General features: G+C 42.1%; 1 long non-coding RNA gene across 1 annotated transcript in view; it reads right to left on the reverse strand.

The window, feature by feature from the left end:
• LOC135195843 (uncharacterized) overlaps nucleotides 1–22,154 on the reverse strand; it is a 126,744-nt gene that overhangs the window by 73 nt on the left and 104,517 nt on the right. Inside the window, exon 2 of the long non-coding RNA XR_010310250.1 lies at nucleotides 1–279. This exon is cut by the window's left edge and continues 73 nt beyond it. This is a non-coding gene — a long non-coding RNA (uncharacterized LOC135195843). The remainder of the gene's footprint in view (nucleotides 280–22,154) is intronic.

Raw genomic sequence — 22,154 nt, forward strand, 5'->3', positions numbered from 1 at the left:
AACAACAACAAAATAGAGCTCATAAAAACCTAAAGCTACTAACAAAAAAATCTTTCCAATAGACAGATTTTCACTGTCATCCGAATGGTTAGTCATAATTAAGAAGCGGAACAACCTGAGATGGCAAAACGTGATGTCTACACAGTGGGCACTGTTGCAAAGTCTGTAGACTTTCGTGAATGCATTGCCAGCAAAATAAATGTCCACATGGAGTGACAGATGAATGACAACGTTCTTCTAAGCAAAGGGGGCACTGCTTCCGACTATCCACATAACAACCTGGTTCATGAACAACAAAGATTATATATTAGTTGAGAGCAATGGAAAACCATCATATATACATACACCCCAACACACACATTACTGCTTTCAGTTATGGAAAAAAATCAACATTATCTTCTACAGTTCAAGGCACCAGTGGTCAAAACAGTGCTTGTAGAAAAGGGAAAGGAAACTTGTTTTGCAACTAAATGATGATTAAAAGAAGAGGTAAGAATGAGGCCACTGATCAAACAAATGGTATTTGATTAAATCTGTGTGACGATGGAAACCAAAGAGGCATCATCATCACAAGTTAGAGAAATCTTTAAAAGAAAAAAGATTACATTTACAAAGTGATTAGCTCCTAAACAATTTGTTAGTCTGGACACTCAAAATGTTGACAGTAATGAGGGACTTCAATTACATCTATATAAATGTATAACTTGAAGGTTTACAGTTATTTTCATGTTACATTCATCTGGATAGAGTGGAATGGAATCAGGGTCTTTACATAGTAGATTGAAAACATGTAAAAATAGAACAATTTAACAGATGAAAATGGAGTTGACTTTGAACATAAAAAAAAGAAATGCAACAATAAAGGTTGCATTTTGAAAATATTTGGAATGACCAGTTTACATTATAATTGAAAAGTTTAGGAAAGCCATTGAGAAGATAAAATATAGAAATGCTCCAAAACAATCAGAAAAACTAGCAATCTTCTTAAAAGCTGCAGGCAAGCCAATCACAGATGGGACGACCAGAATTTATGAAAACATGATAAAAGGGGAAAAGAGTATTGGAGCAGTAATACATACTATATACAGAACTAAGGGATGTGCTACAGACTGAAAAAATAGAGAAAGACAAATACAGTAGAAACTCAGATTTTGTACGCCTTGGTTTTCATACGATTCGGTTTTCGTACTTTTTTGACAAAATTTTGTTTCGGGTTTCGTACACTTGGAAACACTCCTTCCGGAGCCTATCGCATGACTGGGCCCCATACCGAGCACCCAAACAAAGCATCTCGTGTTCTCTTGTGACCCATTCTACTTCTGTGTTCATTGTTTTTTGTTTTTTATTCAAGTGCAACTGCTAAATAAGCCATTATGGTGCTAAAGAAAGGACTTGTAGCATAGTGTTGGAGGGTGTTGCATGCCGATCACAGTAAGAAAATGCCTACAAGTGCTGCTGTTAGTGAATTTAAAGCCAGCAGAGGCTGGTTTTAAATTCAGAAAACAAAAAGGCATACATAAGTGCCCACTTCAGTGATTAAGAACATGTTTGCTCAGTGATTAAGGACATGTTTGCAAAGTGGAGTGATGTAAAAGATTTTGTGGAGAATTATCATCCCAACAAAGATATTGTAATCTGTGTCTCCAACATCTTTAATGACAATGCCATGTTCCACTTTAGGCAAATTTGAAAGAAATGCCAGACACAAATGTCTCTGGATAGTTTTGTTGTGTGACGGGGGTCCAGTGACTCTCAAGCTGGTCCTAGTGCCAGTAGAAACCGAAGAGGGGAAGTAACCCAAGATAGTGCCAGTAAAAAGCAAAGTAACCCCAGATAAGTCTTTGATACCTGAAATCCTTCTGGAGGGGGATGCCCCTTCCAAACAATAACCTCAACTCCTGCTTTTCCCCTTCTCTTCGTCTTCCATACGCTAACAAGTCTTCCATAAAGGTAAGAGAGATGTTAAATATTCATTAGTATTCGTTTCGTTATTCATTTATATTTATTTCTCATTGTTTGCTGTAGGTGAAACTGTGTATATTCTCAATAAAATGTATTTTTATTAATATTTAGGAGGTCTGCAATGCAGTAATTGTATTTACATTACAGTGGACCTTAGTATTCTTGGGGGATGCGTACCATACAACCATGCGAATAGTTAAAACCCGCAAACACATAGAAACCCTTATAACTGCCTATCTTGAAAGCTCAAATACCAAATGTATAGTACCTTAAATAACATCCTACCTCAAATATACATTAAATTACTACTATTACTGAATTAACCTTTGAGATTATATTATTAAAGGGATTTTGACGAAGGAAAAATCTATTTCTGGGTGATTGGCTCGTGTCGCCCTATGAAAGTAATCCTTAATATCATCTTTCTAGGTAAAATATCCTAAAATTACCAGAGAAAAAACAAAATTAAGAAAAAAAGTCAGTAAGACTGACTCGCTCACTCTTAAAAAGAAGTGTCGGTATGAAATAGGGGCGAGTGTGGAACACTACCACGAGACAAACACCAATTAGAACTTCCTATCAGAATCCCCCTAAGAGAGAGCCGATACCAACGGGCGATGCAGCCTCTACTACTACTACTAGAGGACGCCACGGACAGCAGCGCCCCTAGCGGTCATCCTTAATTAAAATATAATTACATCTTGTCCTGCAAGGGGGGGAAAGCAAACCATAAAAAGGGGATGGGTTTCATAGGGCGACACGAGCCAATCACCAGAAATAGATTTTTCCTTCGTCAAAATCCCTTTTCTGGGCTCAGCTCGTGTCGGCCTATGAAAGAGTACCAGAGAAACAGACAAGATGGAAAAGGAAAAAATGAAAAACATGTTAAAATGATGGATATAATATAAGTAAATCAAATACAGCATACAAAATAAGTACTTAAACTAACTATGGTAAACAATAACAGAATGTTAGTAAACTTAAAGTACTTAAATGGTAGTAACAATGACATAATATGCATGTAAAACAAAGAAATAGTTTGAATTTACTTATTTAGAACATATAAGTACAATTATATACATACATGTGTCCTACCCTAGCATAAAAATAAGGGTAGGTACACTCAAATCCATCATTAATACAAATAAAACAAGTAATTCAAATATATACAAACACATTGTGACTGAAGTTTATCACAAGTTTAAATGGAAAATTTTATACAAACATATTGTGGCCTAAACCTAGCATAAAAAAAAATAAGGTTAGGACCACTGGAGTACATATCAGTACCAATGTTGTCCCTGAGCAAAAAAAATAAGGGACAAACCACTATAACCCCCACCAACGGCTAAGGCTATGATGATGAGTAGCCTGGTGATAGGTTGAGGCATGTTGGTTGAAGTAGGTAGAAAGGAGACCTGGATCAATACTACAACTACTAAGCAGTATCAGGGGAAACTATGTTTCCCGCTGCTACTGCTGAAAACTTTAAAGATTCCAAGGACTTTAAATAATGCCGTTTAAAGACTGTCGGGGATTTCCATCCAGTATACTTCCTAAGATCCTCAAAGTTCATATGTGAAATAGTTTAATAGAGGTGGCTACTCCCCTGATATCATGTGCTTTTGGGTAATGACTCAGGGTTGGGCTTGTTTAATGAAGTAAAGGATTTGTTGCCTAATACCTTTAACTGACAAAGTACCACCTTTTTCTCTCATGAAGAGAGCACCCGAGGATCTAGAAGAAGTACGAGATAGAAAGGCTCTAAGGGTTGATACTGGGCAGAGAGAAGGATCCTGTGGAAGTGGGATAACCTTCCAAGGGAGCCCACCTTGCAAGAGGATCTTCATTTTTGGCTAAAAAGCTACGATCCGGAGCAAGTAGAACTTCTCCTGATGGGAGGAATTCCACATGACCCGCGATCTCTGGATAGAGCCGACAGTTCTGAAATTCTTGCTCCTGAGGCTAGGCTTAATAAGAATAGAGTCTTCCTCAGGAGCATTATGAATGTACAAGATGAGTTGTCAGTATCTGAAGCTAGTTTGAGAACATCATTCAAGAACCATGAAACTGTAGTAGGCCCTCTGAGAAGGTCTAAGTCTAGCACAGGCTTTAGGGATAGATGTGAAATAAGATTCAGTTAATCTATCTGAAAACCTACTTGAAAGATTTTCTTCAAAGCCGACTTGTGAGTGGTAATCGTGCTAGCTGCTAAACCTTTTTCAAATAAAGATCTGAAAAAGGATATAGCCAAATTAACTGTCATGGTTGTAGTGTTCGATTCTCTGAAGAAAGATGCTAATTTCTTAACAGCTGAGTCATATTGTCTGATGGTTGACTCCCTCTTATCTGATCCAGGAAGAGAATATTCTGTGGATCAATGTTAGCATCTTTATTAGCCGCAAACTTCATGAAGTCCATAAAGTTAGGGTCTGGAGAGTTCCTGAGGAAGCGAACACAGTCCTCATTTGTACTGATTGTGATAGTTTGGGATTGGGGATCCGTTGAGGTCGGAGACCCAATTCCAAGAGAAGTGGATACCAGTTTTTGCTCTTGGGCCAGTCCGGTGCAATCAGAGCTACTATCCCTTTGAAAGACCTTAGTTTGTCTAGGACTTTCAGGAGAAGATTCACTGGAGGAAAAACATAAATTCTCCTCCATTGATTCCAATCCAACGACAGGGCGTCCGTGGCATAAGCCGAGAGGGTCCTCCAGGTGGGGGCCACATAGCAAGGGAGCTTGTGGTTTCGCTTGTGAGGCGAAGAGGTCCACTTGGAGACCTGGGACTCTCCGGCCTACCCACTGGAATGACCCGACGTCCAGAGACCACTCTGATTCCAGAGGGTACTGACCGGGACAGGGCGTCCGCTATCACATTTCTTACTCCTGCCAGGTGAGTGGCAGACAGATGCCATCTGTGTTTGTTTGCTAATGCAAAGATGGCTATCATGACATGGTTCACATGCTTGGATTTGGACCCTCCTCTGTTGATGCAATGAACTACTACTGCACTGTCCAAAACTAGCCTTAGATGAGACTTTTTCGGGGGAAGAAGTCTCTTTAGAGTAAGAAATACTGCCATTGCTTCCAACACGTTTATGTGGAGCTGGCGAAATTGAACTGACCAAGTCCCCTGAACCTGTTTGAACTGAGAGTATCCCCCCCAACCGACAGGGATGCGTCCGTGTGAATGGTTAACATTGGGAGGGTATATTGAAGGGGTACTTTCTTGGCTAGGTTCTGTACTCTTGACCAAGGCCGTAGTTGGTTGCGGAGGATCTGATGGGATCACTGACAACTTGTCTCGATATTTGGAGTTTGCTTTTGACCGCCAAATTCGATTTATATCTTTTAACCTTACTTTGAGAAGGATATCTGTTACTGAAGCAAACTGAAGAGACCCTAGGATTCTCTCCTGGTTTCTTCTTGACGTTTGTTTTGCACTTGAGAAATTGCCTGACAGATTTTGCTATTTCCTTCCGTTTGGCTACTGGAATTGATAGATTGTGGGAGGACAAATCCCACTGGATTCCAGCCACTGAAAACGAGATTCCGAACAAGTCTGGATTTCGTTTTGTTTATCTGGAACCCCAGATGTTCCAGAAAGTGAACTACCTTTTTGGTAGCTTTGAGACATTCCTCGACTGTTGGTGCCCAGATTAACCAATCGTCGAGGTATGCCGCTACCATGATTCCCTGAGCTCTCATTGTTGTACAACCACTTCTGCTATCTTGTGAATACCCTGGGGGCTACATTCAGACCGCAAGGGCATCACTTTGAATGAGAATGTCTGATTTCCTAGCCTGAATCCTAGGAATGGGCGGAAGTGCCTGGCTATAGGATATGATAGTATGCGTCTGTAAGATCGATGGAGCATGTGACGGCTCCACGCGGCAGTAAGGTCCTTACTTGCGAGAGGGTAAGCATCTTGAACTTGTCGCAGCGAATGAAAGAGTTTAGCTTTGACAAGTCTAAGATTACCCTTCTTTTTGTTGAGCCTTTCTTTGGAACGCTGAATAAGCGACCTTGAAATTTTAGATGCTTGACTCTCGCAATAGCTCCTTTCTGAAGGAGTTCTTCCGCGTAATCTATCAATTCCTTTGACGGTACCTGATGGAATGATTTGATTGGAGGAGGATCTTGGATCCAGCTCCAGCCTAATCCTTTGGACACTGGCAATTGCTGAACGTTCCATCGGTAGAAAACAGATAAATCCAGAATAATAAGAGCACGAGGGAAAACAGCGTCAAGATGCTGGCGCTAAAAAGTTAAGGATGACCGCTAGGGGCGCTGCTGTCCGTGGCGTCCTCTAGTAGTAGTAGTAGAGGCTGCATCGCCCGTTGGTATCGGCTCTCTCTTAGGGGATTCTGATAGGAAGTTCTAATTGGTGTTTGTCTCGTGGTAGTGTTCCACACTCGCCCCTATTTCATACCGACACTTCTTTTTTAAAGAGTGAGCGAGTCAGTCTTACTGACTTTTTCTTAATTTTGTTTTTTTCTCTGGTAATTTTAGGATATTTTACCTAGAAAGATGATATTAAGGATTACTTTCATAGGCCGACACGAGCTGAGCCCAGAATATAATTTCAAAGTTATCTTAAACATTTTAACATTCAAAATTATAAGTACAGCCCAATAAACAGAGAGAGAGAGAGAGAGAGAGAGAGAGAGAGAGAGAGAGAGAGAGAGAGAGAGAGAGAGAGAGAGAGAAAATTTACTGTGATTATTTAATCTCATTAACCTTACTATTATTGGTACAGTAAATCTTTATTTTAGTCCATCTGAGGAGACATCGTGTGCTCACTTTTCTCATTCACAGTGTCCTAATGATTTTGTCTAAATTTCTTTTAAACTCCTCCACACTGTTGCTGTTAACAACTTCTAGTGGCAGTTTATTCCAAGTGTCACATATCTTGTATGTAAAGAAGTTCCCCCAATGGGATGTGTTGTATCTCTCCAGTTCTAGTTTTCATTCATTATTTCTTGTCTGGTTTTCGTTTAACGGACATAGGTTACTGTCTACTTTTGTTATGCCTTTCAGTATTTTACAAGTTTCTATTAGTTGTCCTTGTGATCATGTTTCTAAGCTGTACATGTTCAGGCTCTCTAATCATCTTTGGTAACCTATTTGCCTGATGGATGGAATTAACTTTGTGGCTCTTGCTTGTACCCCCTTCTAATCTATTTATGTCCTTTCTTAGTGTTGGCGACTAGAGAGAGAGAGAGAGAGAGAGAGAGAGAGAGAGAGAGAGAGAGAGAGTTATCCTTACTTAAAAGAGTGAAATGGAAAACTTATTGTATTTCTTTAAAATACTATCGCATATGAATTTTGTAATTAAAGTTATATCATTATTATTTGAAAATATTGATAAACATTATACATTCATCTACCATAAAAATTCTCTCATCTTAGTGACATTAGTTGGCAATTCCTCCCCCTCCTGTCACATTACTTGACATATTTGACAGCTCTGGACCTCAGCTTAGTAAATTGGATCTAAAACGAAAGATGCGGGGTAGACTGGATTTTCCTTCATTCTTACATAATTTTTTAATTTATAAACAAAATTCTTACTAATCCACTATACTGGTATTTTCTTTAATGAATTTATATTATTGCTGTTTACATTAATAATTAGACTGGCCAAACAAGTATATTATTATAGCATATCTAAAGATACTGGTAATGATACTTCGAAATGATATTGTTAAACTACAATAAAGTTTTGTACATACTTACCTGGCAGATATATACTTAGCTATAGTCTCCGACGTTCCCGCAGAATTTCAAATCTCGCGGGCACACGCGACAGGTAGGTCAGGTGGTCTACCTTACCCGCCGCTGGGTGGCGGATGTACGAACCACTCCCGTAAGCTTGTCAGATTTTTCTCTTCCACCTGTCTCCTGAGGGGAGGCTGGGTGGGCCATTAATCGTATATATCTGCCAGGTAAGTATGTACAAAACTTTATTGTAGTTTAACAATATCATTTTTGTACATGAACTTCCCTGACAGATATATACTTAGCTGATTGGCACCCTTGGTGGAGGGAAGAGACAGCTCAATAATACAGGTAAGATGGGAACAACTAATGTTGTAGGATATAAAAAACCTTGGTTCTCACCTTTTCAGGATGAAGACTTCATAGATACTATCTCTGAGTCTGCATTGCCTGGAGAGCTACAGCTAGGACGTGACCTGATGGCTGAAAGACTCTCGGATCTACCACTGGGATATGTGATCCCCTATTGTGGTAGAATCCAAGTCGGATGCTGTTAGAGGAACCTTGTCCGCTTACCTAACAGATCCTTACCAACTACTTCTGCAAGGAGCCAAAACCCACGAACCACCTAACCAAAATACAAAGGGTTAATATTACGACAAAAAGAGGTGCCTCCTGCAACCTCTTTCAGACAACCAAAAAACAACAATATAAAATATAGGGTAACATATAAAAAATTTACACGGATAAGTTTCAGCTCCCTGCCCCAGCACCGAATTTGCCGATACGAAAGGACCCAAGGCGAAGCATTTATCATATGTGATTTTTACATCACGTAGGTAGTGGTTTGCAAAAGCACCGATTGGCATCTCCAAAAAGTCGCCTCCATCAAGTTCCGCACAGACAATTTTTTCTGAATGCAAGCGAAGTTGCGATGGCTCTCACCTCGTTGAGCTTTCACTTTCAGTAGTCTAAAATGTTCTTCCTTACAGGCAACATGTGCCTCTGTAATAAGGCTTCTCAGAAAAAAGGAAAGAGCATTCTTCGACATGGGCCGAAGTGGGGTCTTTACGGAGCACCAAAGCACATCTTGATAGCCTTAAGTTGTTCCTTCCTCTTTAAGGAAATACTCATAATTCTCATAGGGCAAGAGTTCTTTCAGGCTCTTCCCTACTAGAAAAGATAAACTACGAACTTCAAAGCTCCTGGGCCAAGGGCGTGATGGGTTTTTCATTCTTTGCAAGGAACTTTGGAAGAAACGAACACACCATAGAATCTTCCTTAAACCCTACATTGCCCTCAATAGCTTGGAGCTCACTCACTCTCTTAGCTGTAGCTAGGGCCAAAAGGAAGATAGTAGCCTTCTTCGTCAGATCCTTGAAAGAGGCTAAGCCAGGAGGTTCGAATCTAGACAATCCAAGGAATTGTAGAACTACGTCTAGATTCCAGTTCGGTACTACATGAGGACGCTTAATGGTTTCAAATGATCTAATAAGATCATGCAGGTCCTTATCATCGGATATATTTAAGCCTCTATGCCGAAATACCGCCACCAACATACTGCGGTATCCCTTAATATTGACACAACCAGATGACATTCTTCTTTGAGGAAAATAAGGAAATCCGCAATTTGGGTCACAGAGGTACTGGAAGAGGAAATGTTCTTCCTCTTGCACCAACGTCTGAAGACATCCCACTTTGACTGGTATACACGCAAGGTGGAAGGTCTCCTCGCTCTTGCGATTGCTTTAGCAGCTGTTGCTGAAAAGCCTTTCGCTCTGACCAAACTTTGGACAGTCTGAAACCAGTCAGACTGAGAGCGAGGATTTTTGATTTTTGTGGTACCTGTCGAAGTGGGGTTGTCTGAGTAGATCGCTCCTTAGCGGGAGCGATCTTGGAAGGTCCACCACCATTCCAGTACCTCTGTGAACCATTCTTGGGCCAGCCAAAAGGGAGCGATTAAGGTCATTCTCGTTGAATCGGACTCTACGAACTTCTTGATGGTTAGCCCCAGGATCTTGAAGGGGGGTGGAAACGCGTAGACGTCGAGTCCGTTCCAGTCTAGAAGAAGAGCATCTATTGCTAATGCCTCTGGATCCGATATCGGAGAGCAGTAAGGATCCAGCCTCTTGTTCTTTTGACGTGGCAAGAGGTCTATGTGTGGCCTGCCCCATAACTTCCACAGGCTCTGGCATACATCCAGATGAAAGGGTCCACTCTGTGGGAAGGACCTGATCTTTCCTGTTGAGGAGATCTGCTCTTACATTCCTTTCTCCCTGCACGAACCTGGTGAGAAGCTTGATTCCTCTTTCTTCTGCCCACAGAAGAAGGTCTCTTGCTGTCTCGTACAGAGAGAAGGAATGCGTCCCCCCCTGTTTCCTGATATATGCCAGAGCTGTAGTGTTGTCCGCGTTGACCTGCACTACCGATCTTCTGACTTTGGGCTCGAAAGCCTTCAGAGCCAACCACACAGCCATCAACTCCTTTCTGTTGATGTGCCAGGCTACCTGGTCCCCCACCCAGGTACTGACACTTCGCTGGTTCCCAGAGTTGCACCCCACCCCGTGTCCGACGCGTCGGAGAACAACACCAGGTTGGGGGTCTGTGATTGAAGAGACAGTCCCTTCGCAAAGAGGTTGGATCTGTCCACCATAAGAGATGTTTCTTGATGTCCTGGGATAACGACAGGGAGAACGTCAAATCCTGAGAACGACGACTCCAATTCCGATGAAGAAAAGAAAGAATTGGTAGCGGTCTCAGGTGCAACCTTCCTAGGGAAACGAATTGCTCCAGCGAGGAGAGCGTCCCCAGCAGACTCATCCACTCCCTCACTGTGCATACTTCTTTCCCTAAGAAGGTTGTTACTCTCTCGAATCCTCGGGCTATCCTTTCCTGCGAGGGAAAAGCCAGAAAACTCAGAGTTCATCTGTATCCCGAGATACACACACTCTTGCTCGGGAATTAGTGACGACTTCTTGAAATTGACGAGAAGTCCCAAAGCCTTCGTCAATTCTAAAGTTTACTTGTAAGTCCTTCAAACAACGATCTTCTGAATGGCCCTTATTAGCCAATCGTCGAGGTACATGGATCCTCACCCCTTTTAAATGAAGCCATTGAGCCACATTCCTCAAAATCCCCGTGAACACTTGAGGGGCCGTCGAGAGGCCGAAACACAGAGCCCTGAACTGAAAAATTTTCCCCCCCATCATGAATCTGAGAAACTTCCTCGAGGAAGGATGGATCGGTACGTGGAAGTAAGCGTCCTGTAAATCCAAGGAAACATCCAGTCCCCTGGACGAAGTGCTGCCAGCACTGATGAAGGCGTTTCCATCGTGAACTTCTTCTTTTCTACGAAGAAGTTCAGGGCGCTTACATCCAACACCGGTCTCCATCCCCCTGAGGGACTTCGAACTAGGAAAAAAGGCTGGTTGTAGAAGCCCGATGAATGATGGTCTGTCACTAGTTCGATAGCCCCCTTCTCCAGCATCTGATCTACTGCTAGATGGAGAGCTTGATTCATGATGGGGTCTCTGTACCTGGCCGTCAGTTCCCTTGGGATGGTCATCAAGGGAGGTCTTTCGACGAAAGGGATGAGGTAACCTCTCCTCAAAATATAAAGGGTCCAAGGATCCGCCCCTTTTTTGGGCCCAGACTTCTGCAACTCTAAGAGTCTGGCGCCCACCGTTGTTTGAAGGACTTGCAAGTTATTTGGGGGCTTTAACAGACTTGGCGAAAGTCTTACCCCTTCTTGAAGGTCTACGACCTCTAAACGTAGAGGCTCTTGATGAAGACGCCCCTCGAAAGGGTTCTCGAACACTTGCTTTTTCCTTCTTAGCCTTGGTAGGGAAGGAAGGGCGAGGTTTTCTTGCCGACTGTGCCAAAAGGTCCTGGGTGGCTTTGGCCGACAGTGATCTTGAAATGTCCTGCACTCGATGTTTAGGGAACAACTGAGCAGACAGAGGAGCAAACAGCAAAGAAGACCTCTGGGCATGGGAGACAGACTTCGTTAAGAAGGAACAATAAACCGACCTCTTCTTCACGATCCCGGCCCCATACAGGGAGGCGATTTCACTCGCTCCGTCTCTTACCGACTTGTCCATACAAGACAAAAAAACACACTAAGATCTTCTGGCGAAATTGACTCTGCACTTCAATTTTCTTGGCTAGGACTCCCAACGACCAATCAAGGAAGTTAAATACTTCTAGCACTCTAAACATGCCTTTGAGCAGTGATCCAATTCATTCATTGCCCAAGTCGTCTTAGCAGAGTTAAGGGCAGTTCTCCTTGTCGAATCTACCAGCGCCGAAAAATCCGAATCAGCCGAAGACGGTAGACCCAATCCTAAGGACTCTCCTGTTTCATACCAGAAACCAGCGCGTCCTGATAACTTCGAAGGAGGAAAAGCGAACATCGTTTTCCCCGCTTCTTCTTTGGAAGCCATCCAGGAACCAAAACTCCTCAGTGCCTTCTTCATAGAAAGAGTTGGCTTCATCTCACAAGAAGAACTCTTCGCTGTCTTCGCCGTTGAAAAAAGTGAGTGAGGAGAAGGAGGAGCCGTAGGAGAAAGGGAATCCCCAAAAACTTGCAAAAGTAGCTCTGTAAGCTTCTTGTAAGAAGACACAGCAGCAGAAGTGTTCGGTTCCTCATCCGAACCTTCTAGTACGTCTTGTCGAGGCGAGCGCGGAAGATCCTTAGGTGACGAAGGGATCCTAGTAGGAGTTGAGCGAGAGGTTGGAGAACGCCCTCTCTTAGAAGAGTTCACATCCACTGGAGAATGAAGAGAAGATCTGGGATGTCTACTATGAGACTCCCTCTTCGAGGTAGACGGAATCTCAGCCGAAGGAGAGGTAGGGCTCCTACTCCGAGAATCCTCGGAAATATCCACAGGGCGCTTACGAGGAGGCGAGCGCCTACTATACTCTTTGCGCCTATCCCGAGGCGAGCGGCTGCCAGGAGAAGAGCGCCTATCGAGAGCAGAGCGCTTGCGCGGCTCTCCATACCTGTCCAGTTGCGTACGATCAACGGAAGTTCGACTGGAAGGCGAAATGCGCCTATTAGGAGAAGGCTGCTTTGCGAGACTCTTGACGTCTAACAAGAGGGTAACATTCAGGAGAAGGGCGCTTCAAAAGCTAATGAGCGCCTACTTGGAGAAGAAGGGCGCTTCCGAGATTCCTGTTGTTCTACAAGAGACAAACGGTCAGGAGAAGTGCGCCTAGAAGCGGGAGAGCGCCTACACGGAGAAGGGCGCTTGAAAGACTCTTGTTGTCTGCCCCGAGGAGAATAATCAGGAGTATGACGCCTTAAAAGAGACGAGCGCCTACTAGGAGATCGATGTGCAGTAGGCTCTTGGCGCCTACCTTGCGGGGAGCGGCTAACAGCAGGCCGTCTATCATGCACCCGACTCCTACCAGACTCTTGATGCCTGTCAGGAGAGAAGTCACGATCCGACACTCGAGGAGAGTGACATGGACGAAGAACGCCTACTTGCATAAGGGCGCCTTCTAGAATCTTGAGGCTGCTGAGGAGAAGTCTCACGCGAGGGAGTTGAAGAAATAGCGTGATGAGCAGGTGCAGTGCGCTTACCGGAAGCGGGAATCCAATCTGGAGAAAAAACTTCTTTCTCCATAGAGCGTCCTACCGATGTTGGCGCCTTGAAGTCGAAAAGAGAGCCAGGCGAGCGAGGGCGCTCACGCGAGCCCCTACCTTCATACGAAACCTCCCCATATGAAGGAGAACGCCTAAAACAAGGAGAACGATCCTCTGAAGAGCGGCGCCTAGATCTCTTGATCGGAAGAGAAACGTCCTTCTTCCTTACGTGATCTAACTGCTAGAGAGTCTGCTAGCGCCGTGATCTGAGCTTGAAGTCCCGCGAGTACTCTCGTAGGCGAATCTTGCTGTTCTTCCTCGGAAGCAGGCGCCGAGCGCGGAGCGCGAGAAGAAGAACGATCACAGGATTTCTTGGGTTTCTTCGCCTCCACCGACGATTCTTCCTTCCGGGAAAACCTCCGGAGGACTAGAAGCCAAAGGACTGCAGGGAGCCTTCCAAGCCCTCTTCAACGGGCGCGACGCATCCGGGGAGTTCCAACCTCTCTTCGGAGAGGGAGATGACGAAGAGGAGAAGCATTGGCGTTAGTAGCTCCTTCTTTGTAGCGATCCGAGGCAGCCTGGGAGCGAACTTCAGGATCTGCCGAGGGGACGCCTGACCGGTGGGGGTTCTCCCTAGCCCTCTTGCGGCTTTCGACTTTCTACTCCACTTCCACTGGAACTGGGAGTCTGGAAGAGGTCTAGGCCTAGAGGCACTAAGGAGCCGGTCAGACGCACCCTCCACAACACTGGGGACACTGCACTGATCACTAACACTCTCCTTACCTTCCAACTGACGAATCTTCTGATCCATAGAACGAATCGTGGCTCTCAGAGCTGCCGCCTCCGAAGGCGAATCTTCGGCTTCGGTGCGGGGAGCAGGGGCTGCAACTTGGGAAGAAGGTTCTAATTCTACGTTAGTATTAGGATCCACATCCAACTCACTCATTCTAGATCTACTAGAACTTCTAGAGGAAGCCTTACGCACTCTATCACGTTCCAACTTCCTAACATAAGAAGAGAGAGCCTTATATTCTTCTTCATTCAATCCCTTACATTCACTACAAGGGTTAGCAAAGAACATTCATTCCCCCTGCATTTCATGCAAACCGTGTGGGGGTCTACCGAAGCTTTCGGCAACCTCACCTTACATCCTTCATTCACGCAAACCCTAAAACAAAACCAAAGTTTTAACTACCGAATCTAGATCAGACATCGTTAAAGAAAATCAAACTCAAAATCAAACCGGTCCACAATCAGCGTATGCCAAGCCAAACAAAGCGAATACGTCACCAAAAGAAGTCCAAATTAACTCCAGGCAAGCGAGAATCGAAAAAACTATCGAGAGGAACCGACAACAGTTGTTATCGTTCCCGCGACAGAGAAAAATCTGACAAGCTTACGGGAGTGGTTCGTACATCCGCCACCCAGCGGCGGGTAAGGTAGACCACCTGACCTACCTGTCGCGTGTGCCGCGAGATTTGAAATTCTGTCGGGAACGTCGGAGACTATAGCTAAGTATATATCTGTCAGGGAAGTTTCATGTACAAAAACTGTGGTTAATTAATTAATAATCTATACAAACTAAAAAAAACTACTAGCCCTGGAATATATCCAGACACCTGATGGGACCTTGACGGCTTGGATTTGGTCAACTATGTCAATACTTTTTTTTGTAAATGGCGGCTTGCCTCTCTTTGTGGTAACTTTAGAACCACCACTTGTAACTACTTACCATAACCCTCCAATAATTACAACATGCTACTTAAGGCCGACTGATCATGTTGAGGTGGCACATTGTTATTAGAAGGTTAAGAAATAAAGGTAATAAAATTTGTGACATAACGCCATTAATGTTGAAGGATAGCTGTAATGTATTTGCTTCCCATTATGCAATGCTCTATAATATGTCCATTATGCAGCCTGAATTTCCTAGTCGACTTAAGGTTGCTAGAGTATATAAGTCTGGATTAGAAAGCATCATTGATAATTATAGGCGCCCATATCAGTTTTACCTGTGGCTTCAAAAATCTTTGAAAGACTAACTCTACACAGGATGAACAGCTTCATTGAAAAGTACTCTATTCTTAATAATTCTCAATGTGGCTTCCGCAAGAATAGAAGTACTACACAGGCCATTATTAAATTTCTCTCTATTGCAACAAAGGCTTATCGAGAGAATTGTTGCTTATTGAGAGAAGAGTTTTTGTGTCTGCTTCTACGTTGACTTGAGAAAGGCATTTGACACTGTGTCACACAAAATACTATTGGATAAACCAGCATTATGAGTTTCGTGGGCAATTTCATCTATACCTAAGATTAAACTTTCCTAACAGAAGGCAGTTTGTAAGCGTAAATGGTGTTGATTCTGATGATAAGGTGGTTACATGTGGTGTGCTTTAAGGGTCCATACTTGGCCCTCTTGTTTTACATATTTATAAATGACCAACCTAATGCAGTGCAGGCCGAAACAATTTTATTTGCTGATGATGCTGCTTTTCTGCTGGTTTCCCATTCATTTACAGAGCTTATGAATAAAGTTAGGAATTTGGTTAGTGAACATGAGGTATACTCAAAATCAAATATGCTAACTCCTAATACTAATAAGAGTAAGTTGATGTTTATCCTGACCAAGTCTCCCCAAGAACTCCCAGCCCTATCTTTTGCTGATGGCATTACTGATTGATTGATTTGTTAGTTCTTACTGGCGTCGCAACGACGAGGTTATTGACGCCGGATGGCATTACTGAATGGGTAACGGACTTCAAATACTTAGTCTTGACCATCACTAATACCTTGACATATACAAAACACATTAGCAATGTCTCACTTAAAGTCAGCGGTATAACTGGAGCAATTATTAATGCTCATGATTTCTTGCTGACTGACATATTGCCTAAACTATATTATGCTCTAGTGCTACCTTACTTGAATAAGCACCTCTGAATATGGGGCTCAGCACCTGTTACTGTGCTTAAGAGATTGAAGGTAGAGTGGTGCTCAAATCTCATGTGACATGATTCTTTTTGTATCGTCCAGATTCTCAGACTCAACGTAACGTTGCCAAGTAGTGTTAAACTTTTTAAAATTTCTAATGTCATACATGTCAACAAGTTTGCGAATTCACAGCTAGCCCTATTTTCCTTATGGTTATATATATATGATCCCTTTTCTGGATTGGTATGATTCGTAATCTGTGTGATTTGAATTGATTTTTATTAAGTTGCTTGGTTCAAAGTGTGGTGTGATAAGGTTAGCAGTGCCATCAATGAAAGCATACTTAACATGCTCCTCGGACTGGTCAACATAACTACGTCTGCAGCACAATGATAGTAGACCTAATAAGCTCAACAGTCATAACAACATTTTCAAAGTAGGAACATGAATAACATGTAGTTTTCTTTGAATGTTGAAGTTTATGCTGTGTTTAAGCTGCCTGTTTAGTGGTACTGTCTGAGGTTACTTCCCCACTTTATTTTTTACTGGCACTACGACCAGCTTGAGAGTCACTGGACTCCTGTCAAATAACAAAACTGTCCAGAGACATTTGTTTCTGACATCTCTTCAATATCTGCCTAAAATGATACAAAGCGTTGTCATTAAACATGTTAGAGACACAGATTGAAATGTCTTTGATAGGATGATGTCTCTCAACAAAGTTTTTCACATCACTCCACTCTGCAAATATTTCTTTAATCACTGAAGTAGGCATATTATCCCCTCCCTCTTCCTCAGATTCCTCATCTGCCCTCTGTTGTTGTTCCTGCCGAAGGTCTTGCAGCTCCTCAGTGGTTAGCTCTTCCCTGTGGGCATCCACTAGCTCTTCCACATCCTCGCCACTCACATCTAAGCCTATGGACTTCCCCAAAGACACAAAAGACTCCAAAACAGGCATAGGGTCATCAGGGTCAGCCTCAAACCCTTCGAAATCCTTCTCGAGGTAACACTAGCCACAATTTTTTCCATGTAGAGTTCACTGTCCTGGAAGTAACTCCTTGCCAAGCCTTATCTATAAGGCTTATGCAATAGAAAACATGGAAGTGATCCTTCCAGACCTCTCTTAGGGTCAATTCAGTGTCTGAGGTAATTTCAAAGCACCTTTGAAACTGCCTTGGTGTAAAGTTTTTTGAAGTTTGAAATGATCTGTTGGTCCATGGGCTGAATGAGAGTGGTAATAGGGGGCAAGAACTTCACAGTGATGAATTTAAATTCATCCAGCAACTGGTCTGCAAGCCAGGAGGACATGCAGGAGCATTGTCCATTACCAGGAGGCACTTGAGGGGCAATTGATTTTCTTTGAGGTAACACTTCATTGATTCACTCAACAAAAATTTGCCTCATGATCCATGCCTTTTTATTGGCCTTTCACATCACAAGCAATTTATTCTTGATCACATGGTTATTCTTGAACACTCGGGGAGTTGCAGAGTGATACACAATTAGGGGCTTTACTTGGAAATCCCCACTGGCGTTCCCACAGACCAAGAGTGTTAGCCTATCCTTCATAGGCTTGTGCCTTGGCAATGAACTTTCCTCCTGTAGGTCTGTTTTGGTATTTTTTTTCTGGAACAGGCCTGTCTCATCAATTGAAGACCTGTTGAGGGAGGAATCCTACAGCATCAAGATATTCCTTGAATTCCTGAACAAATTCTTTGGCGGCGCGTTTGTCGGAACTTGCAGCCTCCCCATGCCATACAACACTATGGATGCCTGTACGGTTTCTAAATTCTTTGAACCAGCCTGTGCTGACCTTGAAATCACTAAGAGCAGCACTTCTTGTTGGCATTTTCTTACTTCAATCAGCACGCAACATCCTAGCTTTCTCACAAATGATCGCTTCAGACACACTATCCCCCATTAAATATTTTTCATTGATCCACACCAATAACAGCTTCTCAACATCTTTCACTAATCGCAATCTCTGTTTAAAAAATTACGTGACCACTTTCGCAACATCAGCTGCCTTTATTTCGTGTTCTTTGCTAGGATACACCTGATCGTCGACACTAATTTGCCATATATCCTAGTGAGTTCAGTTACATGTGCACCACTTTCACACTTCACTGCAAGTTCTTCCTTAAATTCAATCGTACTCCTGGCCTTTTTTTACCAAAGGGGTGGCACTTGCAACTTTCTTTGGCCCCATGATGGCTACTTTACAATGAAATTTTAAGGCATAATAAGCACAAAACAGAACAAATACGTTTGGCAAGAAACAAAGCCAGAATGGGTCACGAGAGAAAATGGGATGCTTTGTTTGGGCGCTTGATATGGGGGCCTGGTCACGAGCTGGGCACCGGACGGAGCGTTTCCAAGTGTACTAAAACTGAAATGTGCGAAAAGAGAGGCATACAAGAAACCGAGGTTTCACTGTATACGTATATGTATTCCTGTGTAGTGCTGTATCAATTTCTCAAAATGTGAAAAAAAATATTCTCAAAGTTGCTTATGTTGTAAGTATTTCAGTCTGTTAACTTCACTTATCATGAGAGAAAAAACATTTCATGGCAACAATAAATTTCTAAATAAAAATAAATATTATCTTGCTTTCCAGGAAGGTTTAGAATCCAGTAGTTTAAAAAAATTTTCACATGAGTGCAAGCTGTCTGTGTCATTAAACTCTTAATAGTGGAAGGGTCTAAAATTCACATTGGTCCCCTTTATCTTGATCCAGTTTCTGTGAATCCCAACTGTTGATCCTGTGAACTATCATTATTTTTTCTCTAAAAATATGGAATTATAGTTTTATTCATTAATTGTTGTTATATGGGTTAACATAAATAAATGTATAGGAGTTTGGTAAAATAATAATGTATTAAATTTTGTTTGTACTGAAATCATGTGCATTTTGAACAGTCTTCCTATGTAATGTTAGGGAAAATAGAGTAGATATAAAGAGAGAGAGAGAGAGAGAGAGAGAGAGAGAGAGAGAGAGAGAGAGAGAGAGAGAGAGAGAGAGAGAGAGAGAGAGAGAATTGTGTTAAGCAATGAATGTGTTTGTCGTAATGACGACCATAACCCAAACAAGCAGAAGTGTTTATCGCATTAGCGGCAATTAAAAATATTGCATTTAGTGGTTCTGCAATAAAGCTCTGAAATAACCTTTGACCTGCAGCAGAAACTAGACACTTCCGGTGACAAGGAGGTGTTGAAATTAATTACCGCCCAAAATGGGTGGTACCATGGACATCATCATTTATCACCCACCAATGAAGAACACCAGAAGGTGGCAACAGAAAAAGACTGCCTACTACTGAAGGAGGAGACTTCTTTGAAGAGATGTCGACAGAAGAAGCAGACAAGCTGAGAATCAGAGAAGAAAAACAGCAACCAGAGGGTGAGGTTGTGTGCCATACCAACCATGGTGAAGAAAAACTTCAAAAATTGATACGTCGTCATATTACAACACTTGCCTCAAGCAGATGAAACAGAGCCACAAATCCCCGAATAATAACTAACTTATATATTTTAAACTGTGTAAATATTTAGTTGTTAATGAAATAAGAAAACTACACTGTATCTTTCTAAGCCTCCTGAGACTACATGAATCCAGAGTACAATCCAGAGTACTATCCAGAGAATCTACAAATCTACAATAAATATAAATAAAAAGGCCAAAGAATAAAGTCCCATAGATTAGTGGCAGCACTAAAGAATCCCAAGAAAGACATAACAAGAAAGTTTGACACATATAAGAATAACAGACAAGGCACTGACAAAAACATTCTCACTTACAAGACGTCAACATTTACAGAAGCTGAAAACAAGCAGGGAGATCGAAAGGTCTACACAAGTCCTCATTAATAATAACTTTTCAAATCGTATGGTCGAACGCCAAACGAGGGACTCCATAAATAAATGGCACCAGGAAAGAACGACCGAAACTAACGACCAAAGTGGAGCTATAAAAATATTTTATAAAAATCATATGCACCACAAATATTTGGAAGATGAAAAGGCTATAAGGAAAATAATCAGTGAAAATGTCTCCCCCACTACAGAAAGTGATAAAATTAGCCTCATAATTTTTTACAAAAACATGAAAACCAGCCAACTGCTTCTTAGAAACAACCCGGCGCCCCCAGAAACGTCTTTGAAGAGAAGGAGTGTCATCTACGAATTCACATGCTCGGTGGATGGATGCCACCATTCTTATATCGGGATGACCACTACCAGACTCTCCAAGCGTCTCTCGTGCCATCTTCAAGAAGGGGCCATTTTCATTCACTATAGGGAAAAACATTACAGGAGACCAGAAAGAGCTGAGCTTATAAAGAACATAGAAATTATTGACCATGCACCGGACCGGAAACGCCTACGTTATCTTGAAGCATTACACATATTAGAGAAAAAACAGACTATCAACACGGTAAAAGAAACAGAGTTTCTTCCCACCATCATAAGAAGAAATGGCGCAAGAAACCAACCAACTCCGTATACCGCCACGAGAGAGAGAGAGAGAGAGAGAGAGAGAGAGAGAGAGAGAGAGAGAGAGAGAGAGAGAGAGAGAGGAGCAGGCAGAGAGAGAAAGAGAGAGAGTGAGAAGGAGCGAACGAGAAAGAGAGAGAGAGAGAGAGAGGAACTTGCAGAAAGAGAAAGAGAGAGAGTAAGAGAGGGAGAAAGAGCGGAAGAAGCAGAGAGAGAAAGCGGGAGAGAACGAGCGGAAGATATATCAACTGTACAGCCTGCCGCCCAAGAGGTGGGTACCCCAACCAACACCCAACCGACGCTAATAACCCCGTCCAAACCGCAGGTCTGAATGCCTCAGGGAGAGATTTCGTTACCATCCAACGACCAATTAAAATCCGTTCCCACCGACCCGCCCACCGATTGTACACGACCTTGCATGCTATAAATACTTGTAAAACGTATCTTAATTCACTTTACTGTAAACTCTCATAGATGACTGCCTGTGCGCTGTCGACACGTTAGAGGAATAAACCTAAGACAAATGAAAATCTTTACATGTCCTTAGGAAACTTAATACACCAGCTACATGCTGACGAGAAAAAGATAATAAGAAGAATTGAGAAGATTCTATATAAATTAAATGCCGTTGAAACAGCAATAATAATAATAATAATAATAATAATAATAATAATTAATACTAATAATATTAACACATTTCAATTTATAACAATGATACAAGCAGCAATCATTATGCAAGCCACTTGTTTCTGTGGAAGGGTTGATTGTTAAAATCCTGACAAAAATAGACTAGAATCACACTCTGTGAACCAGTGGTTAGCTGATGCAGACAGTCGCATTTCTATAGGGGGAATAATGAATGAAAGAGCTCAAATTAACGAAGCCTTGTTACTCATTAGTTCAGAAAGAGGTGATGCACATAGAGTTTTGAATTCAGTTAGATTCAGTAAAATAACCACATACGCTGAATTTAAATGAATTTGTTTATCAATGTGGGAACCAGTAAGTCAAAGTGATGCATTACATAATATCAACAAATTTCTATGCAACATTATGATGGAAAGTCAATGGCAAATCTTCATACAGATATCGAAGAATTGATACACAGAGTAGTGGAAGATTTAATGAAAACTAGTATCACCATAGGAAAAAAGGATGATTTTGGTGATGACGAAGATGATATAGTTAGCTTAAGGCATGTCTTGATTCACTTGTCATTTGGAGAAAAAAGAAAATAAAGCTTTCAAGAAGCTAAAAATTGGTCCAAAGAATGATAGCCTTAAAGCATTAATATCAATGAGACAAGAAATCCAAAAGAAAGAGATAGACTTTTCTACGGAATTTGTAGGGATAACAGAGGCTCAAAATGAAAGGAAGGGCAGAAATATAAACGATTCATATAAAAGAAGTAACAAGTATAACGATAATTTCAGACAATTAAGGAATAGATAAACTTCC

This window comes from Macrobrachium nipponense, chromosome 16 (assembly GCF_015104395.2).
Source record: "Macrobrachium nipponense isolate FS-2020 chromosome 16, ASM1510439v2, whole genome shotgun sequence".
Lineage (NCBI taxonomy): Eukaryota > Metazoa > Arthropoda > Malacostraca > Decapoda > Palaemonidae > Macrobrachium > Macrobrachium nipponense.